Below are 27,288 nucleotides of genomic sequence, written 5' to 3' on the forward strand. Positions count from 1 at the left end.
TGTTTTAGAAAAAATATATTTTAATTGTTTCATTACAAGGCATGACAACAAAATGCACTTTGAGGGCTACTACATTATATGGAAAAGTATATCATAGCACTGTTTCAGGACAGAATTTGTAAAAGTATGAGCCCATCCAATGAATGATAAATGGAAATGTGCTATGTGGGATTTCCTAAGGGACCTGATCTAATTTCCCAATTATTAGATCCCTAATATCAAAAATCCAGAAGGAAGGAATATAACCACTCACATTCAAGACTTTTTTGTTTTGTTTTTATGATCACAGTAGAATAGTATGTGCATCTCCCTGTAGGAGATGCCAGGATATTTTTCCATCATTGATTATAATCATTCATCTGTATAAGCAGCTGATGGAATCCACACTCCCCCATTTTTAGATTTGAAAAAAAATTAACAGTTCTATGTTTTCTAAGTAAATGTTTGTGATGCAATACAATTATACTGCACATCATTCATACAACTATGGCACAGCACTCTTACTCTCTCTTTACACCTGTTGATAACCCTGCAGAAAATCTGAAAGTATTGGCACTTGCTAGTGTGACATCTGCCCTCTTGACAGAGACACTAGGGACTGAATCAGGGATCTCCAGAGCTAAAAGCACAAGCTACTACAGCTCTTTTGCCAGGGGCTCTAACTGTTCACATCCTTTGTGTATTGGCACAGAGAGAGACCAGTAACACACATTCACCATTGGGTTACACTAGCAAATCTGTAAAACTATGCAGAATATATTAGAACTTGATTTTGTGTGTGTGTGTGTGTGTGTGTGTGTAAGACAATATCTTTTAAAACAAAAGATTGTGAGTAGGCAGCATTCAACTTTACACTTACAGATTGCAATTAATTTCAGAGGGGTAGCCGTGTTAGTCTGTTTCAGCAAAAATAACGAGGAGTCTTGTGGCACCTTAAAGACTAACAAATTTAATAGAGCATAAGCTTTCATGGGCTATGACCCACTTTTTCAGATGTATGGAATGAAAACTACAGTAGGCAGGCATAAATATACAGCACATGAAAAGGGCACTTGCCTTGCCAAGTGTGTGGGGGGGGGTGTCAATGATTCAATCAGGGTGGATATGTCCCATTCCCAACAGTGGACAAGAAGGTAGGGATGTCAGAGTAAACATTACTTTTTGTAGTGCTAACAATGCCAATTCCATCAGGGTGGATGGCCCATACTCAGTTGATGGGAGATTACTTCTTGCGCTACAAAAAGTGGGTCATAGGCCACAAAAGCTTATGCTCTAATAAATTTGTTAGTCTTTAAGGTGCCACAAGACTCCTCGTTGAGAATGCAATTAGTACATTTCTTTTTTTCTTCCTGGGACGAAGGTGAAGGAAGATTGAGGCTGCACAAGTACCTATAGAATATGGAAGTGAAAACCCAGAGCAATCTTGAAATTAAGACACCTTATTGCTTTGGCTTTCCTCAATCTACCTGCGTAACTCAGATCTGAAATACTACCAAGTGTTATGGAGGGTAGTAAGTGGTTTCTCAAGAATCAATTTTGTAGGTGTGTCAGGTGGTACTTACAGACTGGCAACATTGTATAAATTGAACATTTGTCCCCTCCAGCATTTTGGCTGGTAAGAGATCAAATGTCACACACCTAAAATACCAGTGAGGCACAGCACAGAAGATGTAACCCCACTGTTGGGAGAGTTTTCATTAAACCACTAAGGAGGGAGCAAGAAAGGAACATAGTGGTGGCTGAATTAATTGCATATAACCTTTCCTCATCACCTTCAAAGAAAGAGAAATTACCTGGAAGAAACCGATGATGCTTAAAGCAATATCACTTTGTCGGAGAAAAACTCAGTTCTCGCTTTTTGTTTGGGTGCAGCAAAATCAAATACTTTATTATTTCTCCAGTAATTACAATGGAGGGAGAGAGTGCCATAGGACACAAGGTCGCCCCAGTCCTGGACAGGTCTCTCAACTGGTAAACAATTACAGCAAGCCTTTATACCTTTGTTACAGACAATAACTAACAATAATACAGACAATAAAGAGCAACACTACATTTTGTTTATACATAAGCCATTCTGCTATCTTATTTGTCTCACTCCTAAGAAAAGCAAGCCTGCATATTTGGTTATCAGTTACAAGGTCATAATAACTTTGTACACAGTTCTTGTCCTCTCGCCTCGCACTATCCTGCTTCTAGAAGTCTCACGTCATTAGGGTTACAGTATGGCCTGACTCTTGCTAACTGACTGACATGCATTAAAATCCCCTTCAAATCCTTGTTAATTATTTCCCTGCTTCCACAACTGGATTCAGTGTTTTTACTTTACTTGATGTGTAACTCTACTGAAATTAAAGGGAGATTTGCCATTTATTTCAAGGAGACCAGGATTTCACCCTATGTTATCTCCAGGGCCGGTGCAACCATTTAGGTGACCACCTAGGATTTGGGGGGGTGGCATTTTCTTCAGCAGTGACTACGGCGGCCGGATCTTCAGCTGCCCCGGTCGCCGCCGGCATTTAGGCGGAGGAAGCTGGGGCAGGGGAGTGCGGGGAGGGCCGCCTGCAGCAAGTAAGCACACCGTGGCTGCTTCACTTCTCCTGCCTCCCAGGCTTGCGGCGCCAATCAGCTTAGGCACCGCAAGCCTGGAAGGCAGGAGAAGTGAAGCAGTGATGGCGTGCTCGGGATGGAGGCAGAGCAGGGGTGAGCTGGGGCGGGGGGGGGGGGTTGCCTCAGAGCGGAGGGTGAGGAGCTGCTGCAGAGGGGGGCGCAAAGGGCAGAGGGTGAGGAGCTGCCGCAGGGGGAGGGCGGCCTCAGGGCAGGGGCTCGGGGATGGGGGAGGGTGCAAGGTGGAAGTTTCGCCTAGGGCACGAAACATCCTTTCACCGGCCCTGGTTATTTCTCTACCCTTCTTCCTCCTGCCTCTCTACTTCCTGTTAGATACTTGCCATGTCCACAAGATGGCACTATGCCACAACTCTCATGACAGAAAGTCCTCCTATGACACGTTACAGGGAGTAAGACATACCATGCCATTAGATACAAATATTAAACATTTATTAACTGAATTCATCTATATTAAGTCATTTAATCCTGCCTAGATGTTTAACAGTAGAGGTTTTGTTTCGAGCATCCAGAAGTATACTCTATATGCAGTGGCATTCACTGCATTCTTAAAAACCACTTGATGCTGTGATTCTAACATTTAAGGAAGGCCAGAAAATATATTTAAATCTGTGCAAATGCATAAGAAATTTGACTTGTAAATTTGACACAGATAATCTAGCTTGGGTCTCTCAGTGGACCTGAATCAGTGTTGGAGCTTAACATTTTGAAGTACTTCTGACAGGTTATTCTCATTCTATTTCCTGTGTGCACAGATCTGGTTAGATAGGTGGTTGTCATGAGCTAGTTTCTGTCAGCAGACCAGTTGAAGGAAGTCAGGTCTAGTGGTCAGAGCAGGAGTCAGGATCAGAACTCAGAGCTGAGGGTCAGAACCCGAGTCAAAGTCTGAATGCCAGAACTAGGGTGACCAGATGTCCTGATTTTATAGGGACAGTCCCAATTTTGGGGGCTTTCTTGTATAGGCTCCTATTACCCCCACCCCCATCCCAATTTTTTACACTTGCTGTCTGGTTACCCTAGCTAGAGCCAAGGGTTGAGGCAGACCCTAGGTCAGAGCTCAGGATCAGAACCAGAGTCAGGAAAGATAGGAGCAGGGCTGCTTCTGAGTCAGGAACAAGATGTGAACAAGACTGGGTGCAGGGCAAGATCTAGGCTGAAGCAGTGGAGTAGCAAAGCAGAAGGAGGACTTGGAGAGGAGCACAGGGAGATAGAGTACATGGGCATATGCATTGATCAGCCAGCTAGCTACTGCTGCTGCTAGGTTTAAAAACTGGCCTGCTGGCTTCTTTAGCCAATCAGCCAGGACAGTCCATCAGGTAGCCTAGCTGGCTCATTAGGGCATCAGAAGTACTGATCAGGCACAGCTGAGGGCCTTACTCCTGAGCATTTCACTGAGAGAAAAAAATATGGATAAGTAATACAAACAAAATAATATAAGTGTCTGATGAAAATAGGCATTTCCAAATGGTCGGTCTGAATATATTTCACTGTGTTTTTAGAATGTGAATCTATTCCACCAAGCAGAGCCTCAATTTCATTCTTTCCTTTTTGCAGATTTTAAGATTCATTTGGTTGAGCTGCCAGTTACAGACCCTGACAGCTTCCAATTCACTGATTAGACCTTTGATTTTGCTAAACCTGCTTAGCATAAATCTTATCAAATCAAGTCACAGAGAAAACCCCATTTATAATTAAGGCCTATTGGAAACAAGCAAGGGTTTTTTTTTCTGAGATAATTTAACTTAAACAATTCTTTAGAAGGAGGTGATATATTTTGAAATATTTAGAATTTTGTTGTACTTGGAGGTATGCTCAAACAAATCCTTTTATCTCACACTCCTAAACTTTGCAGTGTTCATAATCCAGATGTGAATTTTGTAGATGGCCCCAAATATGTAAATAGACTGAACCAAAAACCTAGGTCCAAACACTGATCTGAATTATGTGGCTTGATCTTAAATCAAAATATCAGATATACAGGGACCATTTTTTTAAAGTCTTTATATTTCTACAATTTTCTGTGCATAATAATATATATGGGATTTGTAGGCATACACAGATGCCAGATTGAAGCTGCTTTGAAAATATGGCTATATTCATAATTATTGTAGACTAACCTTTCAATAACTTTAGCAAAGAGTTGCGCATGTTTGCATATGAGTACACACATACACATGCCAGGCTGAACTTCTCAAGAAACATTTCCATTAGCAGTTACTTTCCTCCTATTACGGTAGTTTGCATGCAGCATTTAAGCAGCATTTAAGTTTAGACTTGCTGCTAAACCAAACCACAGAGTAAAATGGTATAAACCTATCTTTCCTGCCTATGCAATAGACCATCACTTGAAAAAAACCCTCTATTTTGTTCAGCTAAATGTTTTTTATATGAAAATATTGTTTATTACTCCCTGCACACATGCAATATTCTGTATCTCAAGACACTTTTTCCACTGATTACTATTCAGAAAAAATATTTGTAGGCTAGGCTACTGACTCCCCAAATTAAAAATCAAATCCATATCAAATATATGCTACAACCCTCACAGGAACAAGTGAAATGTGAGCAAAATTATGAGAAATTTGCACAAGACATTTCTTTCTTAAGTGCATCACTTCCCTGAAGTCTGTACTTGGGCAAAACGCTAACTGAAGTTTTGCCTGAGTGAAAAAGTAACTACTTCAGGGTTTGTCCCTGTGTGAATTGCAAACATTAGAGAAAGCTGTAGGCTAAGACTTGCATAAGTGACAAGTGATTTGAGGTGCCCAACTTGAGACACCTTAAAGGGCCCGATGCCTCCACTCTTTAAAAACCAACCTCCTTTAACACATTTCCAATCAGGCACTCAAAACTGAGTCAAACAAAATCTCAGCTATAATTTTCAAAAGCAACTTGAGAGCCTGATCCTTCTTCCACTAAAGTCAATGAGCAGGGTTCCATTGATTTCGTAGGAGTTAGGTCCCTAACTGCTTGTTTTACATTGTTACACGGTTAAAAATATTTCTGTCAATAATTGAAATGTACAGCTAGGCAAAGTAAGAAAAAATGCTGCTTGAAAACTTACTAGAGTTAGATTTAAGGATCCTTATTTTGTATATTTTGACATGTGATGTTGACAATTTGTGTTTTAATGGTTAAAGATTTCACTTTTTGAATCTCAACATCTACTGTGATTAAATTATTGTCTGACACATACACACCCATAGCTTCCCACAACTGTGACAATGTAAAATGCTTAAACATACATTGATATTATCCAAATTCACAACATTCTATGGTAAAGAAAATAAAAATCGAATTCCATCAAGTCTATGCACACACCCCACTTGGGTAATTCTCTGCTTTATGAGTCTGGATTGGATAGAGAGCTCGAAATGAAAGATGAATAATTGAGAACTCCACTGTATTAATCATGTAGATAGAGAAAAATGTACGTTAAAATCCATATTAACTGATCTCACATTTCATACTTCCCTATTGACACTTGGGCAATAGAGTACAGCTCTGATCCAGGCTCTCATAATTCAGGTCAGCCAAAAGCTGCTAATCTTTTTTTATTTACCTGGGCCCCAATTAGACACTGAACTCAAAGTTCCTTTTCCCTTTCTTTAAGAAATGCAGACACCTGCAAATATACAAGACAATGTCAAAAGTCGTGCTCTTCTTTCCTAGCCTGGGATGCTGACATTCAGACGCCACACATTCAGTGCCACCTCTCCGATCAAATGCCGGCTGGTGTGATAAGGAGGAGAAACCTAACATATGTTAAACACAAAATGATTAGTAATGCTTTGCTGTTCCATTTCAGTTGTCTTTTCATAGGAAGGACTTTCTTCCCCCTTTCCTGTAGTCAATGGATTTTTCAAGTACATAGGTTTTTTTCCCCTTGATCCTTAGGAGCAAAGACAGGAACAGACAGTTGTAATAATCTATTGAGATGCAGTAAGAAATCCCTACTGAATTGCATCCTAAAATTACTGAAAAAACGAGTGATGAGCTGGCTGGATTAAAGTGCCTTTTGATTCAAATTCTCAGATTTAAAAAAAGCCAGTCATCATGTATATAAAAACAGATACAGGGGGCTACAGAGAATCCCAAACACTTTCATTTAAACAGTGAAACAAAATCCTTTTGCTGCATGAGCATTTTGACTGTTTTCTTTGTGCCCATGTGTGTGTTCTTGATTTCAGTGAAGTCTTATCTGCCCAGCCCACTGCCATGGGCTACGCTGGAACAAAGCACAGACATAGTATCAAACAGGGTGAAGAAAGGCTAGAAATTATGTGTTCACAGCCCCCCTACGGGTTGTGTTCTCTCAAGGTCTGGAAACCACACTGATGTTAGCTTTCTAAAAACCTTAAGCTGGGTGGAGCGAGGGCAGGCAATTAGAAATCACAGAAATCAGGGGAAACCTTTCCGTCAGGCTCTAGAGCAGGATGTTGGGAGTCAGAGTGGCTGGGTTCTACCCCTGGCTCGGCTACTTACTCATTGTTTTTTGGAAGATGCTCAGCCTCTGCCAGTCTTAGTTTACCTTTCTGTAAAAGGGGATAATACCCACTGCACAGGGGTGACTAGGGCCACTGAGGAACCACTGATTAAGGGACCAAGTTTGTGAGGTTTGCGCACTCTTAATTCCCAGCCCCTCACAGTATCAGGGCCTAAAATAGCACCTCTTGCAAGCAGAATTAAGAACATAAGAACAGCCATACTTGGTCAGACCAATGGTCCATCTAGCCGAGTATCCTGTCTGACAGTGGCCAATGTCAGATACTTAAAAGGAAATGAACAGAACAGGGCAAATTAAGAAGTGATCCATCCTCTGTCACCCAGTCCCAACTTCTGGGGTTTAGGGACACCCAGAACATGGAATTGAGTCCATGCCCATCTGGGCTAATAGCCATTGATGGATCTATCCTCCCTAAATTTATCTAATTCCTTTTTTAATGCAGCTACACTTTCGGCCTTCACAACATTCCATGGTAATGAGTTTCACAGATTGACTGTGTGTTGTGTGAAGTTAGTCCTTATGGTTGTTGTAAACCTGCTGCCTAATAATTTCCTTGAGTGACCCCTTGGTTTTGTGTAAGGGTAAATAACATTTCTTTCTGCCCTTTCTGCACACCATTCATGATCTTATAGACCTCCTTCATATCCCTCCTTCGTCCTCTCTTTTCTAAACTGAACAGTCCCAGCTTAATCCCCCCTCATATGGAAGCTGTTCCATACATTAATTATTTTTTTTGCCCTTCTCTGTACTTTTTCCAATTCTAATATATCTTGTTTGAGATGGAGTGACCAGAATTGCATGCAGTATTCAAGTTGTGGGCCTACCATGGAGTTTATATAGTGGCATTGTGATATTTTCTCTTTTATTATCCCTTTCCCTTTCCTAGTGGTTTCTAACATTATTCGCTTTATTGACTGCCACTGCATATTGAGCATATGTTCAGAGAACTATCCACCATGACTACAAGATCTCTTTGAGTGATAATAGCTAATTTAGCATCATTTTGTATGTATAATTGGGATTAATTTTCCCAGTGTGCATTACTTTGCACTTCTCAACATTGAATGTAATCTGCCATTTTGTTATCCAGTCACCTAGTTTAGTGAGATTCCTTTGCAACTCTTCACAGTCACCTTTGGACTTAACTCTCTTGAGTAATTTTGTATCATCTGCAAATTTTGCCACCTCCCTGTTTACCTCCTTTTCCAGATCATTTTTTGAAAAGGGCCTTTGACTCAGACAAAGACACTGCATAGAGGTAAAGGACAAAAGAATATCTATAATTAGTATATATTGTTATGTATCAGTTCCCTGCATAACAACCTTCAATTTTCCATCTTTGGCAATTTTACCTAACAGTTGTTTAGTTTGGCCTGCAGCAAATGGCAGATCTTATCCCCAAATTAATAGCAAGCTCATATACTGGAGGTTGTTTCTTAAAACAAAAACAAAACATCTTGAATAGTTCTCTTATATCAGGTTTAGGTTCTCTGTGCCTGTATCCACTTACTGACTACAGTGAGGGGCTAGGAATTATGCTGTGATGAGAGTCAAAGATGTCAGTAACATCCCAGCTGGGGTAAATTGTAGGAAGACAATTTCCTCCTTCTCTAATGAGCTATGTCTGAGAAGGCTGAGGACTCCAAGAGACCGACAAAGCTGTGATGGGAGAAAAATGTGGGAGGTTTGATTTGGTTTGGGGGTGGGAGTTAGCAGAGTTGCAGACTGTAGACACAAAGAAATGTTGAGATGAGCAAGATGTAGAAGTGGGAGTAAATTCAGGAAGGAGGGATTATTTAAACGATGAGCAAGGGATATGTCTTCTCCTTAATGACTCCTGGCAGGGAGAAAGGAGCTGTCTCCTCAAGCTGGGGCAGCTAAGGCAAAGCGGAGCAGAGGCTGAGGAGAACTGCATGGGGAGACTATGAGGTGTTTTGGTGTGCAATACCGTTACAGGAGAACCTCAGAGTTACGGACATCTCAGGAATGGAGGCTGTTTGTAACTCTGAAATGTTCATAACTCTAAACAAAACATTATGGTTGTTCTTTCAAAAGTTTACAACTGAACACTGACTTAATACAGGTTTGAAACTTTACTATGCAGAAGAAAAATGCTACTTTTAACCATCTTAATTTAAATGAAACAAGCACAGAAACTGTTTTCTTACCTTGTCAAAACTTTAACTTTTTCTTTATTTTTAGTAGTTTATGTTTAACCGCAGTACTGTACTGTATTTTTATTTATTTATTTAATCTCTGCTGCTGCTGCCTGATTGCATACCTCCAGCTCCAAATGAGATGTGTGGTTGACTGCTCAGTGGTCAGTTCATACTCTGGTGTTCATAACTCTAAGGTTCTACTGTAGTTTCATTAGTGACACATCAATATCACCAGCTGACAAAAGTAGGATCTACAAAACTTCCTCATCTGATCCAGGCAGTGCACCTTTCTTGCTTTTCCAGTGCATGGATGAGATTTGAGAATGCAGTGCCTACGGCCATATTAATTTAAGTTAGCCACAGCCCCTATCAAGTTGTTTTCCCCAATATATTCGTAACCATGCTGTTGATAGAACATGTCCACCATTTGCCAGAGAACTTTGCAATCTGGGAGTCCTTTTCATACAGAGATTTTAAGGCCAGAAGGGACCCCTTATGATAATCTGTTCTGACCTCTTGCATAATAAAGGCCATGGAATGTGACAAAGCAATTCCTACATCAAACCCTTAAAGATATGCTCTAGCTCAAGTAGAAGTTAAGAAAGAAATCTATTCTTGATTTAAAGACTTCAAGTGATGGATTCTAGTCTGAATTTGTCTACCTTCAGCTTCCAGGCTTTAAATCTTGTTAGGCCTTTGTCTGCTAAATTAAAGAGCCCTCTGCTACCAGAAATCTTCATCCAATGCAAGTACTTATAGACTATGATCAAGTCACCTCTTAATCTTCTCTTTAATAAATTAAATACACTGAGTTTCTTTAGTAAGGCAGGTTTACCTGATCTTTCTTGTAGCACTTTTGTGAATCTTTTCAAATTTGCCAACCACTTTTTTAGGTGGAGACACTAAAACTGGACACAGTATTTCAGTAATTATCTCCCGAATGTCATACAGAGCAGCAATATCACCTCCCTACTTGTACTCAATATTCCTCTGTTTATACACCTAAAGGTCACATTTGCTCTCTCAGCCAATGAACTGATACAGGTCATGTCAGTGTTCCACATCTTTTTAAATCTATTTTAATGTTTTCAACCAAAAAAACCCAAACTCAACCCAAAGAAACAACCAAAAACTACCACCAAAACCAGGCCTGATTCAAACTAAGAAATTAAGTGTGTGTGTGTGTGTGTGTGTGTGTGTGTGTGTGTGTGTGTGTGTGTGTGTGTGTGTAAAATGTTTTTAAAAAAAGCCAATTCAATTCTACTAAGAAGCTTCAATTACTGGGGAATGCAGGAGCCCAGTTCATGAGTTCAGACTATGGAGGTAATCCAGTCACATCTTTTCTCCTGGGACAGTGCTGGCTTTTCTTTACTTCTGGCTGTAATTCATGGTTTTAATTTGAATCTGTAAAACTATAGGGGTAAGGACCAGGCTATCTTTGAAACTGCCTGCCTCTATCATGTGCCATCATGAAAGGTAAGGTACTTCCGCTTTAGTCAAAACAAGTATTGGACTAAATACAAGAGTAACTGGATGAAATTCTATGTTATGCAGGAGGTTAGCACAGATGGTCTAACATAGGGGTTCCCAAACTGTGGTATGAGTTCTCTTTGAGGACATCTCTGCGGTGCGTGAGGGAGAAATTGCATAATGGTGGATTTAATTATTTTATTTACTTCATTTTCATAATAGGCTACTGAGACAAAGCTTTAAAACTGTGTGGGAATTTGTTATATAAAATACGGTAGTTTAATTTACTTCAAGATGTACCAGTGAGAACACGGCTTCGCAGAAACGCTGACGTACAGAGCCTGTACCTCCAATGACAGCACAGGTTCAGTTGCCCAGCAACTGTCCAGTCTAACTAAGCTCAGAACTTGATCAGGGGTTTTTTTTGGTTGTCTATGTCATACTGTAACTATATCTGTATGTAACCGTGAAATATGGACAGATGGCTAGACAGGTAGCATTGAGAAGAATAGCAATGAGAAGAGTAGGGGTACGCAGGCAGATGGTAGATCTAGAAGGGGGTACACAATAACAAAAGTTTGGGAACCTCTGATCTAATGGCCTTAAAACCTAAAGAATGCATTTCTTGCATGGAGGCAGGACATTCTCAGTGGAAGGTCCTTCATTATGAATCTTGTTCCCTCTGGGGTCCATTAGAACCCAGGTTTGTTAGATCTTGGAGCATGGTGCAAGGTTTATTTTTTCTGGCCAAGTCTTTGCCTAGTAGAAAGCACTGTCTTGTCTGACTTTGACTTTTCTCTTTTCTATAAGTATAAGAAGGCATACGTTTTTTTCTAATAGTTCTGTAGATAAACACAACCACTGGCTGTCAGTGAAAGAGTTAACACTGTATTCTTGAGCAATCCGAGAAGAGAAAATTACAGTATTACGAGCCCTCAGTGTAGGGAATCCTCCCAAAAAGGGAGTGTGGCTGAGTTACTTAATTCCCCCGCAGACTTTATTAGGGAGCTCCCACTCTGACCCTATGAAAACTTAGCTATTCCATGAGGTGGAGCAAAGCCTGTCCCCCAAGTGGAAAAACTGACTTAATTTAGAATCTGGCTGTGTACAGGGTTTCTTTTCCCCCCCTCTGTATTCTTTCTGTGATGTCTGGGCAGAAAAAAAGGTGTTTTAAATAGACCTTCAATTTACTATGGGCCTGCGCCAAAGCATGTTGAGGTCAATGGGAGTGTCTACACTATTGTTTGAAATTAATGGGATCACGTTTTATAAAATGTCAGATTGGGTCATCTGACCTGGTTACAATAAAAAGAGTTGACCCATATAGCTGAGAGGTCTTAAGACATAAGAGAAGATACCAGGAGGCAGCTAGGTGGGAACCATCTCTATTTTATTATCTAATTCCTGTCTGGGGTGAGAGTAAAAGCATATTCTGATCTTGGTATCTCAAAGTGTCAACAAATTAAAGAGTAGTAGATATAATGCAGAGACAGCTTGAACTGCCATTTCTGTGCATATGTCCAAGTCTGCATTCTGCTGCACCCTAGCAGCCTCTCCCTGAAGTCAATGAGGTTTCGTGGCTATACCTGATGGTAGGATCTGACCCAACATTTTTATTGCCATTACCTGATGCGTGTTGTTTCATGAATATTTATGGCTTGTTTTGCTGAGGACATTTCAAATCAGGTTGAACACCTCATTTGTGAGTCTGTGTGGTCCCATGGTGCTGCTCAGGACTTAGACATTTTCCCAGCTCTGCCCCTGACATGCTGTGTGACCTTGTGCTAGTCATTTTGCCTCTCTGTGCCTTTATTTTCCATTCCCTCCATTTTCATTGTAAGCTGTTCAGGGCAGACACTGTCTCTTACTATGGGTTTGTACATCACCTAACACAATGGGGTCCTGCAGCTAGGGATGCAGGTGGTATCATAATACAAATAAATAACTTACAGTAAAGTATTTGTTCTCTTTGAATGTGAGTGCATGGGAAAACAATCTAAAGTCCAATTTTGAATAGAATACTTTTGTTTTGGGATTTTTTTGTAATGGTTTATACTTTTAGGTTTTGGCTTAGTATAGAAACTTACATTAAAATAGTCCACAAAACTAACATTTTCCAAGCCACTTTCCTCCATGTTTTAATTGGAAACTGTCATATCTCAACAGCAGCTGGAGATTTCCTTTATGCCTTATAGGTCAAAGATTAATCAGAAGCTAATTCAATGTATAATTTAAAAGGACTGTTTTCTTAAGTTTCTTAAAATGAAATCTGGTCTTCTTCCCAATGTCATGATGCTTTGGAAAGAAAATAAAGAGTTTTGCAATCCCATGGCCATATACCTTTTTCAGTCCTGCAATGAAACACACAACTAAACTCTGAGATCTAATCAGACATTTCCAAAGTAGACAGAGAAAGTGATAATAGTGATTTAAACACTGATGCTTATTATGGATTGGCAGTAGCTGCTCCACAGTTAAGGCTGAAGTTGGCTTTCTGTTAGAAGCCTGATGTTTAAAAAAAAAACTACCAGTAGTATTGCCAATTCTCATGATATTTTTCCCTAGTAATGGGATTCTGGCTGAGCTGAAGCCAGTTTCATGATGAATTTGAACCCTGACTAGAAGGGACAACTCCCTCTGATTGTCTGCCTGCCCCATCTGCCTGCCTCCAGAGGGTGAGCAACCAATCAGCGCTTCTATGGGAAGAGTTCTCTCTCTCCTGCTTCCCATCCCCTCAGCTATCCAAAGAAATTCTCATTGGGGAAAGGGGGGGGGCTGGAAGAGCCCAGCAGCTCATGGCAGCTCCGCTCCCTCTTCCCTGCCTCCTCACAACACCTGGCTTGGGAAGGGGCAGAGGGGGGTGAAGAGCCCTGCAGCTGCCCCTCCCCAGCACTGAAAGGGGAGAGGAGACTCCCACTGCTACCCTCCCCCCTCCCCATAGGCATGGGAAAGGAGGGTGAAGGTCCCCAAGAGGAGAAGTGAGACAAAGGGTGGAACTGATGGGGAGACTGAGGAACAAGATTGAGCTGGAGGTTGGCAGGGAGAATTAATTGCTGGTTAGGAGCAGGGCAAATGTGGAGGCGAGAGCTCATGCAGTGGGGGGCTGAAATCACCACACCTAATAAATTGCAGCGAGTGGGCAACACTAATTGTTACACACACACACACACACACACCCTGCAGATGGGGAGGAGGAGTTCAAACTTCAAAACACAGACCAAAAAACATAATGTAATCTTTGGCTCCCCAAAAATTATGAGATTGTTAACAATCTCATGATTTGGGGGATTTGATTCATGATTTTTGATTTCTTGATGCTGATAATATCGAAAGAGTCCCTCTGCAATGTTAGATGCAACATTATCCAAGGGCAGGATTTTTCTGGGAAGTGTTGGGAAAAAATATAAAAGGAATTTTTAGAGTTGTGTTTCAAAATCTTCCTGTCTCTTTAAAATGTTCTTAATGTTTAGACTCTTTGACTCTTACACTCTTTGAAAATGTTCCTAATGTTTCAGTGCTCATCATATCTCTATATGACCTGGCCTATGAACTCCAACTTCGTTGTGTTGGCCTCAATGAAGAGAAATGGCTATTAGTGTTTTGAGAAAGGGAATTAGAGAGATTACAAAAATTTATATTATATATATATATATATATATATATATAAACACCACTCTAAGGCCCCAATCCTGCAAACACCTCCTCACTTAGACATTACAAAAAAAGTCTGTTATGAGATTTGTAGCCTCATTTCTAGGGTTCAAATAAGCTTCCAGCTTTAGAAAACTTATCAGAATTGGAAATGGGCCCAAACCAGAACCCAAACTCACCTAAGCGTTCAGATGTAACTATGGATCCTCATTTCAAGTTCTTCTAAAGAGATGAGACTGAAGCAGAACCCCAGATCCCACCCCTTTAAAACATGGGAACTAGAGAGCAGTATCTAAATGTTGTGGTGTGGGTCTATCTCTGATCAAACTAAGCCCTTGAACCATCTGAGATTTTCCCGCCACTCGTTCTACCACATGCAAACCCACATTCTATTCATATGCCCCTGCTGCTACACTCCTGCCCCTGATAAAAACAAGTAGCTCTTGAACTGGAAAGTAGAGTTTAAGTTCAGCCCTATGAGAATTGTGTGTTTTTACAGTGCACAGTTTCTCTTGCAACTCTAAAGCTAACCTAGTGTAAGGGAACTGTTGTCCCCTTACTAAAACTCAGTGGGGGTTTTTGGTTGGTTTTCCCAGTACTAAAAGAAAGGGGAACGGATTGATGGGAAATCAGGACCCCTGAGACTGACAGTCCCCAGGAACAATGGGAGAGGCCAATGCTCCAGGTCAGTCTGATTGACAGGTCAGGCAGGCTAATCAAGGAGTCAGGAGGCCAGGGTGGGTCTCGGTCCTGCCCTGTGTGTGAGCTGGAATTGCCTGGGGCAGACAGAGTGGGACCCAGCTAAGGAAAAGCAGGGGCCCAAGCTGAGCTGGGGGGCAGAGCTGTGCCAGAGATCCAGAAGGGCCAGAAAAGCAGCCCATGGAGAGCTTTGGATTGTATGTAATAATCAGTGGGTCAGGGAAGCATCCAGTGCAGAGAGAGCACCCTGGAGTGGGGACACCCTAGCCCCTGCCTTAAGTGACCACTACAAGGTTGGGGGTCAAGCCCCCCCCCCCCCCAGGAATCCTGGGCCCAGCCTTGTTTGGGTTACGAGAACTCTGCCACACAGGAGAGTAGAAGGGGAGTCCTTGAGGTCAGGCAGGTCTCTGGGTAAAGGAAGTGGGAGCAGGGACTCAGATCCTTTCGCTAGCCCACTTCACCGGGGTAGTGTATAAGCCAGGAAAGTTCCCCACAATAGCAGGACCATTCTCCCGCTTACACTAGTTATCAGGCACACACTTTCATTATATGCAATGGCCCTATGGCACCCTATGGAAAACAGTTTTTAATAAGGGACATTTTGCTCTGATGAAGACTTTTGTTTCCGTCATCACCTGCTTGCAATTTGCACAAACTACTGAGCACACGTTAGCGATGGGAGAGCTTGCAGGGTGGAGGGAGAAACTTGGATGCCAAAACAATTAGTGCAAACTCTGAAGCTTGATCAGTGCCTGCTGGCAGTGTAATGTAACAGTTGTTCTGGCTTCAAATTTGTGCTGCCCTTTGCTGGAAGGTTTATTGGCTGTTGTGTTCAAGATACTCTTTTTAACAGTATTTGTTATACAAGAAAACATCTTGGTAGAAAGTCCTGTTGAAATGACCTATGGGTTTTTTTGTTGTTGTTTTTTAATGTTCTGCTCACTTATTCAAGTGCTCAGGTTAATTATGAGACAGCAAATTACCTATAGTCTCCCCACCCTGGATGTGAAAAAAAATACTTTGGAAATGCTGAAGTCAGTATCAGTGTTGTACACATTTGTTGTCCTATGTAAAGATAGAACAATATTTTATCAGAATGTGCACAGTAATTAGTTGCACGCTAGCTCTTAAGGCTTGGTTCTCAATTTTATGTAAATTAATCCAGTGACTGAGCCTTTATCAAGTTAATGCATCCCTAATTACCTAGGAAAGGTACCTCCAAAGCCATAGTACATTATATGACTGAATTAGCTCTAGAGTCTCTGCAGTTGAGACAAACCAATTTGGGTTCCAAGATTTATGCTGGAAAGATCCAGACAACCAAATACCAATAAACCAAAACAGTGGGGGTTTATACATCCTGGACAGACTACCAGAATACTGTTAGCCCTATTGATCTAGAAGACTTTTACCAGCTTGCAAGCTTCCTGTCCTCTTCCATTAGCTTTTTCCTTCTCCAAAGTTGTTTTTTAGAATGACCACTGTTAATCCAATACTTATAATCCCTTGCCGTCATTTATATTATATTCTGCTTTTTATGTCTATTTTATTGTGCTTACTGTATAAAATTTGCTTTACTTTGTCAAAGCACTGAGAGCTGTACAATAATTTGGGGAGGGAGAGTGTAGCATTAACATTATTCCTATTCTGCCATTGTCAAGTCTTCATGCTCAGACACATTCATTCAGAAAACCCAGGACCAAACTAGTGACAGCATCTGTGCAGCAGAGAAAGGCCTAAAGGATGGTTAGATTGATAATGTTTATAAGAGAAAATGACTATTTCATCTTTTGATTGATTCAGTTTTTGTGAGAAACCCTAAGACAACACTGATCAGGTAAGACAAGGACAAGTATGGGAGAAATTACCCCAAAGTTGGGGTTCATAGGATTGGTCCAAATGACAAACCAATGTATGTCATGTGATATTCATGTCTACTGATCCCAGGAACTCTCCAAACACAGAGAATGCCTATCAGAAGCGCCCCTTAATGGAACAATAAGCCCTACTTGAACTCAGACTCATTTTCCTTAGCAAAGTACCATGCTATTGCCTACAGTAGGGACAGCCTGATTTTCTAGTCTCTCTAATGGTTTAAGCTTTACCCCTATTTATTCTGTAAATCACACCCCATCATAAATGGTTCAGTAACTAAATTTACTCTTTGTCAGCAAATTTGAAAATAATAGTTTTATTGCTTTCTTTTTAATTTCTCTCAAGAACCCTTTCCTTTTCTAATGTGCATCTAAAACATTTGGTGAAACATCCAGTAGTTTCTGAAGTAAAATAAAGGCTTTACACAAAGCTCCACACTTCTCTGGGGTCTTGCATTCCCGAATTAAAAAAAATAATCAAAGCACTCATTTCATAAATCTTATCCATATATAAATATTGAGATAATTGTCTATAACAACATAACTGCAGGCAAATGGACAGTCGCACCAGCCTATGCTGAATCACAAGTGAAGATGCAAACATGCCTATCCTTCAAAGCTAGAACAATATAAAGATAGATTATTAGTGTGGCAGTAACAGGCAATGAGAATACTCCATGAATAAGTGAAGGAAAAGAGATCTCATCTCAAAATGATGATGTCCAAGAGGCCAAGAAAAGACAAAACACACGGAATGAGCAGCCTACCTAAACTTGTCAGCCAAAAAACATGGAAACAAGATTCCCAGGAAATTTATAAACAGTTACCATTTTCTTAAAAATGAAAGATTTTAAACACTATTCTAAATTCCAAGAATGGGAGTATTGTAATGCATCAAAGTAGTGGGATTTTCAACATTTAGGACAGCAGAGAGATAGGATATCTATCACTAAGGCTGGTATTCCAGGATCTTTCACAAGCATTAGTTCACTTTGGAAATGTCATTTAGCTTGTTTCTGAAAATCATTTGTAGTCATGCCTGCATTCGCACAATAAATAGCCCAGCATCAGAGTTTTGTTTCCTGGCTATTAATTGTAATACACAATGTAGACAGTTTAATGTTCCTGTATTCATATACCTCTATTTGGCAGAGTATCAAAGTAATACATTAAAATGATTAAAAGTAAAAATGACTTGTAGGGCCAGAGGAGACAGCATAAGTCACCCTTTAGTAGCTCAGCACAATGCTTGCACAGGGGGGAATGCTCCTTTGGCTCCATGTAGCCAGTGGCCTGGCTAGGCCCCCTATGTGCCACTGAAGCAATGTGTAGAGACCAGAGCAGGGGGCAGAATTCCTCTGCTTCTCTCTAATATGTGGTCCTGAGTATGAAAACTCATAACTCTTGCACTGGCATACATCAGACAATTCAATGTAACACAGCCCAATGTTAACTGAAATTGACCTGGCACACTTAACACATCCATGTTTGCCAAATGTACTATTTTGTGAACAATGAGAATATGCAGAAGTAGGCAATTAGTTACACAACACAAAATAAATATTTTGTTCAGGAGTGGATTTAGCATTCTGGTTCCAAATAGATTGGAGTGGAGTAAAGAAAAGTACAATCAAAGACTTTATGTCCATTTCAAATGAGTTCTGGCAACAACATATTGTAAGAGTGGGCAGTAAGTATTATTGTATTCTTCTGCCAGCAAATTCCTTTTGTTTTGCCAGAGAAAGATTGTAATGGATAGGTGAGAAAAGTGATCTTTGTAACCATTACACATCTGAGTAATTACATTTTCTGCTGATACTTAATTTAGTAGTTCAGTGGTTACCAAGCCAACAGAATGCATACTAATTATATACCTGCAATTTCCTTTTAACTAATGGAGATTCTTACCCTTTGGGCTTCTAAAGACAAGCTGAGTTGAAGCCAGCAAGTGAGCCATAGCAACGTCAAGATGAAATATGATTCTTTAACAGCCAAAGCTTACACTGCCACAAAATACTGCATCTGCTTCTATGCTCTGAATAACACACAAACGGATGCACACAAGAAGACACTATAGGGGTACACAAGCCACAAATATCAAATTATGGAAGATAGAAATGAAAAAGACCCTTTGGGTCATTATTTATCCACTGCCTTGCAAGGGCAAGATTATCATTCCCCACAGTGTAGTGGTGTGTCCAGTCTGGTTTTCAATTTCTTAGATGATGAGAAAATTCCTTTGAGAACTCATTCTGTGGTCTACAAGGTCTCACTGCTGGAAGTTTTCCTGATAGTCTAAAATCAAATCAAGATTTGATGTAAACTTTTTATCTTGCCACTTATTTGGCTTGGTGTTTGCTACTTAGTACGCATTTTGTCAGGTATTTATTTGTATTGATCTAGACTCTTGGGTGAGAAATCAATTACACAGGGCCAAATCCAGCTTGTTTTACTCACCTGTGTAATCCAAAGAAAATCAATAGAGGATTACTCAGAAGACTAAGGCAAGCTGTATTTGGCCTCAAATAAGCCAAAAAAAGTACTAATCTAGGCTCATAAAGCTACATCTCTAAATATTTATGGCCCTCATTAGTATAGTATTGTACAGTATAGTGGTACTATCCCCATTTACAGAAGAGGAACTAAACCACAGATGGATCAGGTGACCTGCCAACAGTCACACAGAGGGCCGGCTGTGCAGCGAACTGAACCTACATCTCCCAATTCCCAGGCTAATGCCCTAACCCAAGGCCGGATTTACACCTTATGCACCCCTAGGCACAGCATCTTAAGTGCCCCCTTTGCCTACCACTGACCTTTGTATTTTCCATAAAAATGAAACTTCTTACCCACTTTTAAGCACCCCTAGAACACTAGGCACCCCTAGAACACCCCTAGGCACATGCCTACTGTGCCTAACTGAAATCCGGCCCTGCCCTAACCACAGGACCATTGTGCCTGTACTGACAAAGCACTGGCCCACAGTGTCTTTCCTGATAGAGATCTAAAGGACTATAAATCTTAAGAGGAGGTATTGTGATCTTTTTTCTTAAACTGTATTATGCTTACTGGGCTATCAGCACCAGAGACTGAAGTGACATTACAATATGAGCAACAGGTCCCTGCTCTGCTAATTCCCAGGGAGCCTCAGCCCTCCCCAGAAAGAGCCACTAATGCTACAGGACTGGTCAGTGTTTGTGCCTATTCAGCCCTTGGCTTATCTGTCAATTGTGCATTGAACAGGACCCTGATCCACTAGGGAGTGAAACTAGCAACTGGGTTCACATAGGCCAATGAACAGCCATGCAGGTCACTTTTTGGTTTTAGTCGACCTGGTGACCAAGAGGTGAATATCCTTGGTTGTATTCATAGTTAAAACTGAATGAATAATAGGAAGACTTCATTTAGAACATCTGTGAAATCACTGTTTGATCTGACCAGCTTTGTTCCTATTTTATTAAAGGGGACAGACGTTGGTCTTTAACTACAATATTTGAACATTTTGACAGTGCAGCAGGATATTTTACTGTTCAACACTGCAGAGATCAACTTTAAATTTCTTCCAGTTTGAGAGAGATTACAAATTCCAACAGTGTCCCCCATTTTAAGTTTAGGGGACTCTTTCGATTCAGTAGAATCTTTCAAAAACATAACTAAACATTGGCACAACTATTCCACATCGATGATTAATTATGTTATCTTCATTCAAAAGGGAATGTTATGTACCAGTTTTAGAAAAAAACAGATTATGCTATACAAGTATAGACAATGTATATTTACCGGACTTCGGTATTTTTGTACTCAAGTACTACATTCTGTTCAAAACAAAAATTAGCAACCCATATGATTCTTTTATATGGTCTTTTTTTTTAAAAAAAAACTACAACAAAAACTGGTATATATTTGGTTTTTTAAAGTGTCAGCCATACCTTCATGGCAACTATGGACATAAGATTTTTTTATGCCATATATCTGAAAGTAGGTCTAAGTACTCTTCCTGCACTCAATTTGTGAAATCTGAGGCATAATGCAAGCTCATTAAGTGTGTTTTCAAAGTAATTATTCTTGAAACAGATTTGCATTTCTATTTAATTAAATGTGACAGGCTTCTCATGATAGTAAGTTTCAGGTAATTTGTGAAGGGAAGCAGACTTGGTACTTTATTGTGTACTAAAGTCAAGGGAGATTAGGAGCTAGAGAGAAAATTCTCTTGCAATAGTGTTATTGTACTGCTGATTATACTTGACAGATTTCATTGTTTTCCTCAGCTGGCAGTAAGGCCCAAAGCCAAAATTTTCAGGCTCGGTTGTCTAAAGTTAGTCAGCTAAATGCATGTGCAAGTTTGCAAGGTGCTCAGCACTTCTTTTCAAAATTGGCAACTGACTTTGGGTGACTCAGAATGTTTTCTGTTACAATAAATGGTTTCCCAACAGGGGGGAGCTATACTAGATTATGTATACACACAGAGAGAACTCTACTGTCAGAAAGTGCTTGATAAGAAAGAAGGAATAAAGCCTCACTTTATGCTCTGTACGGGATCCAGGAAGGGGAAGGCGAAAACCAGACTAACCAATCATATCCCCTCTGTGAGGGTTTGTGCCTCTGGTTACAGGGCAATGCAGCCTAATGGCCAGAGTCCATAGAGTTGCTCCTGATTGCAGGGTGGTGCGGGCTAATGGCTAGAGTCTCTCCCACTCCACCGGGTCCTGGCCTACGGCTCTAATCACAGCATAGGATCCTGTCACTGGCTCAACAGGGGGGTCCTACCAAAACATGCTGAGTCTTACCGGGGGCAAGGTAGTCCATCATCCCCTCCACCCCCCGGGTTGCTTCCTACCGGCTTGAGAGTTGGGGTCTCTCCCACGAGTCCCTAGGTTCACTGCAGGCCTCTGGGTCAGTCGCCTCCTCGGGTTCCTCCTGCCGTAGGGCTTCGAGCCAGCCTGGAGAGGCTTCCGTCCCCAGTGCCTTCATGGGCAGTGGCTGGTCCTTCATAGGAGCTTCCCAGTCAGGTCCTTCCCCTGTGGCCACCTGCCCAGACTGAGCTAAGGTCCCTCCTTTTATACTCCCAAAGCACTTGGAGCATGCCTAGTACGGACTGGGCGGGACTTCCACCATCAGTGCTACTGGTCTGACACTGCTGGGGCTAGTGTGGGGCAGTGCTGCTTCATCACACCCTCTAAGAAGGCTTCCAAACCAACCCCAGCAGACAGAGTCCTGGTTCTTTTATTATTTGATGCAGGCAGGCTTTCTCCCTTTCTGGGAGGCCTCAGTTCAGAGAAGGAACAACTAAATACTGTTCAGTAGATCCTTACCTCAGAGCCTTGAATCAGACCAACCATACTTACAACCCAAAAAATAAAATCTCTAGGGCTTTGGTCAGGTTAATATCCAGGGACCTACAACCCATAGCAGCCAATACGACTTATGATTCCTTCTCTCTAATTCAGCTGGTTTTTTTTCCTGTTTATATCTAGCTCCATTCCCAGGGTAGCTCAGAGTACTCCTTGATTGCACCCAGAATATTTTGGCCATAAACTCCATTAAAGAAGTAGTACACCTTGTCACATGCTCAAGCACCAAACACGGTGTCAGAAATGAGTTAGCTCCTTCAGGTACATGAAAATCAGAAACTAAGAATATTGCAAACACACATAGAGATAAACAAAACAAATGAAAACAATAATTATGGCTGCATAGGATAATCCTGTCCCTGAGCAGATGGACATGAAAGGGAACGTGATTAGCAACTGGACATTGTTTAGATCAGAGTGGGAAAACAACAAAATTGCAATGTGGCTGGATAAAAAGGAAAACAAAATAAGAATGGCCATGCTATTAGCTGTAATGGGCAAAGGTTGGCACATGCTCCAAAAGCATCTGGATATGTCAACAGCATACTGGGAAGACCCAGGTAAAACCCTAAATGCACTGCAAAAACATTTTCAACTCTCAAAAAATGTCATGCATGAAATGTATCTTTTTAACAAGTATGATTCATAGATTACAAACCCACAAGGGACTGTTGTGATCATCTAGTTCGATTGTTTGTATAATACTGGCCACAGGACTTCCCTGAATTAATTCCTCTTTGAACTAGAGAATACCTTTTAGACAAACATCCAGTCTTGATTTTTTTTAAAAATGAGCAATTGAGTATCCCCCACAGCTGTTAGTAAAGTGTTCCAATGGCTGGTTAATTACTCACTGCTAAAAATATGCACCTTGTTTTTAGACTAAATTTTTCTAGCTTCAGCTTCCAGCCATTAGATCTGTTATTGGAGTTGGGTGATTTGGGGGGGCTGGGAGATTAATAGTTTATTCATTGAAAAATAAGTTTTGGGTTGACCAAAACTATTTGAGAATTTGGGTGAATAGCTTTAGCCAAAAAAAGAAACTTTTGAAAAAGTCATACTGGTTTGTTTCAACATTTTCAAAACAAAATGTTTTAAAAATACTTAGTTAAGAAATTTAGCTAAATATATTTTAAAGAATAAAAACATAAAACATATAAAAGGGTAAAACACATCCAAAAATGAAGCTAAACCAAATAAAAATATCATTTTAGGTCAAACAAAACAAAATGTTTGACCCAAAAATTAAAGTTTTGATTTTTTGTTGTGCTGAAAAAAAAAGTTTCCCAAAAAAGTTTCAATTTCAGGTCAACCCCAAAAGAAATGTTTTTGAACTTTTTGGTTTGGCCACTGAATCAAAAAAATCAATTATTTATTCAGCTCTAATTGTTATACCTTTGTCGGGTAGGGTTGCCAAGTGTCCGGTTTTCAGCTGGAATACCCGGTCAAAAAGGGGCCGTTCAAAGTCCGGCTAGCAGTGCAGGCAAGCTCCAGGCCTGGCTCCACATGACTCCTGGGAAGCTGCCAGCATGTCCCTCCGGCTCCGAGGTATAGGGGTGGCCACAGGGGCTCCATGCGCTGCCCCCAGCCTGAGCGCTGGCTCTGCAGCTCCCATTGGCTGGAAACCGGACTTCTCTTACCTAGAACAAAGTGTCCCTACCAAAGGAGGACCCAATCTTAATGTGTAACCTTAGTTGAAAGCTCTCCACAGAGAGACATACGACAAGATTGTAACTGAAGTAACCATTGTTTCCAGCTTGTGTTAGGTTTCTTGTTTTGTTTTTCCCCCTTTCTTTTCCATTTTAATAATAAAATAGTTAATAACTATGATTATTTTGTTTGTCTTTAATCAGTGTCCCTGAGGCATGACAAGAACCCCATGAGACCAAAACAGTGGGAATCCCACCCCTGAATTGGCATTGAGAGACAATTATTAAGATTTAGCCTACCATTTCTTGTTTCGCTAGACTATAGGGTTTTTTTCATATTTTGGAGATAAAAATTACTTGATACTCAACAAATTAAATCATCCCTTTGTACCCCACACTAATATGAGCAAAGACATTAAGCAGAGTTAATTTGTTATTTACAAGGTGGGAGATGAGAATCAAGATCACTCTTCTTTATCATTTTCGAGTTTCATTGTATGACAAACCACGTATCTTTTAATATATATATATATATTTGTGAAACCCAAGAAAGTTTTTTTTTCTTGAAAGTTATCAAAAACCCAGGATTGGAAAAATGGGTTGCTTTGGCTCATGGCTGCATCAAATATACTGGCAGAGCTGTGTGTCGATGATTACCGGTGTGTTCAGTATTAGCTAGTGTAATTACTACTTTTTCAGAAAAATCTATATTCATTTACATTATTTTAAAAAGTTATTTTAGTAGCTTGTCATAAAACATCTGAGACACAATGGAGAAGAGAATGGGACCCATCAGACATAATATAAAACCAAATGAGACACAGCTGAGAAATACTAGACAGTCTAAAGATACAAACAAAAGGTATTATAAATGAGACTAATGCAAGATCAGCAGGAATCAGAGTAATGCAAGATGAGGAGGAGTAAAAACTGGGAGACAAGAAAATTATATTTATTTTACAATTCATGTCTTTTGTCTATTTTAACCATGCATTTTAGGGACGGGTTTATCAGAAATGTGAAGATACATTTCTAAGTTGTGACATTTTGCGTTATGCGGTACTTTCTAACCTACAGTTGCACCTTACCCTCTCTCTCCCCAAAAGGGTTTCCTGGATTGATGAGTTTTCTCCTCTTTCACTCCTCTGCCTTCCAGATATGATGATATCTACTTCCTCTAGAGCCCAGAAGTGCTCCTTTCCTTAGAATCTGCGTGTAGTGAGGCAAATACATTAAAGTAAACATTGCAGTGCAGTAGGGAATCCCTCCAGCTTGCGAAATGAGTGTGTCATCTCTTCAGTGTTTCTAAGCAGGCCAGGGAATATTGTTAAACTGTTAGGCCTCAGTCTTCCAACTGGCTCCGCACAAGCAGACCACTGAGTCCACATAGAGCCCCTCTGAAATCAAATGGGCTGCCCACAAGTCCAGAAGTCCACCTACACCTACAATCCAAGGGTTGGGACCTTACGGTGCTGGCTGTCTACGGAAAAGTCATTCCTATGTTTGTACCTGCTACTGATGCTGTAGTACAGTCCCAGCCCATTGTCAATGAGGTTAGCTGAGGGTGTTTGATCTTCCTTGAAGTACTGATCCTTCCATATTTCCTTTGACATGAAACTTTATTACACATACGATTGTGATTAAGGTACAGTGGCAGAAACCATTGTGGAGTAGGAGTCTCCTTTTGTCTCCCATTGACCTTGAATTTCACAATACCACATGAACATGTCTTATTGCAAGATGATGTGGTCTAGTGACTAGAGCATGGGATTGGGAGATCTGGGCTTTACTCCTGCCGCTGGCCTGCTAGCTAATCTTGGGCAACTCACTTCACCTCTCTGTGCCTTAGTTTCCCATCTGTAAAATGGGGATAATGATACTAACTTCCTTTGTAAAGTGCTTTGAGATCTACTGTCAAGAAGTACTAAATAAGAACTAGGTACTATTATTATTTAGATCAAGAAGGGAGGCACCCTTATCATGGTGAATTAAAGCAGCGCCTAGCTACAGCAATGTTGGGAGAAGACCTACCAGAGGAAGAAATTGCTAAAAGTAACAATCCCCAGACTCATGTTTGAGAAGATTTGTGTTACTATCACCATTCCCCTCCTTCCCCCAAAATATAGTTTTATAGATTAAAGCAACAGGGAGTATTATGATCATCTAGTCTAGTTTTGCATAACGCAAGCCAAAGAGTTAAACCTGGTGATTAAGAATGTTTACAATGTATAGTCTTTTTAATGCAAAAAAAAAAGGGGGGGGGCTATTCTGTTTTACACTAACAAAACTCTTTTGACACTTGCCCCACCTTCTCCATTGACTTCAATACATTGATGTAGACATGGCAGCAAATGAGGACAAAGGGACGGATTTTAAGTGGCAGGTCACAACTTTATTAAACTTAACAAAGGGGGTGGGCACTACCCAACCTATCATCCATAATCTCACCTACCAGACATTTTAACTTGTTCCAGTGCAGGGGTAATAGGGCTCCTACCATATAACCCATAACTCAGGGTAGACTCTCCTCAGCCTATGCCTAGGACTCAGATCACTCTTCTGCATCCTCCCATCCCCTCCTTCACTGCAAAGAGAACAAAGGACACTAAAAGGGTGGTGGAATCTCCATCTGTAGAGGTTTTTAAGGCCCGGCTTGACAAAGCCCTGCCTGGGATGATTTAATTTGGGTTGGTTCTGCTTTGAGCAAGGGGCTGGACTAGATGACCTCCTGAGGTCTCTTCCAACCCTAATCTTATATGATTCTAAAAGGGAGAACCTTGGCCCACCACTGCCACAGAGACTTCCCCTCTCCCACATGCACAAAACCCATTAGTAAAATCCCAAGTCTTTTACTTCTGGGAATCTTTCCTTTTATCCTCTGTACTACACTGGAAACCAGCCACAAATTGTGATGAGTTAACCTCCTTACCAACTGGGGCTGTCCCAATTGCCCAATTGCCACTGGCCCCATCAAGTTTCCCACCCATTGAGGCGGGTGGGTGGCAAGTATTGATTTATCCTCAGGCCCAAAATGTTCACCTTGACACTAGCTTAGGGTCACATTCTCTCAGTATCACCCACCAACATGTCAATTTTTACTTCTCTCATCCCTATTGCTCCATCCCATTCTTGTTAGCTTTCTAGGTTTTGTAGACAGGGAATTTCCTCTCTTGGTGGCTAAATTATTCAATGTCTGGTAAATTCTTTCCTCATCTCCTTTTTACTTTATTTTACAAGTTAATTTAGCGCTCACGGAAGATATAAAGCTATAGTATTGCATACACATAGGCACTGTGTATTTTTCCC

General features: G+C 40.8%; 1 long non-coding RNA gene across 1 annotated transcript; it reads right to left on the reverse strand.

Moving 5' to 3' along the window:
• Positions 1–6,205: 6,205 nt before the first annotated feature.
• LOC123363847 lies at positions 6,206–27,149 on the reverse strand. Its single transcript, XR_006576916.1, has 3 exons — positions 27,064–27,149; positions 25,071–25,191; positions 6,206–6,377 (listed from the first exon to the last, which is right to left on the reverse strand). It is a non-coding gene; the product is annotated as an uncharacterized LOC123363847 (long non-coding RNA).
• Positions 27,150–27,288: the final 139 nt, after the last annotated feature.

The sequence above is a fragment of the Mauremys mutica genome, chromosome 1, assembly GCF_020497125.1.
Source record: "Mauremys mutica isolate MM-2020 ecotype Southern chromosome 1, ASM2049712v1, whole genome shotgun sequence".
NCBI lineage: Eukaryota > Metazoa > Chordata > Testudines > Geoemydidae > Mauremys > Mauremys mutica.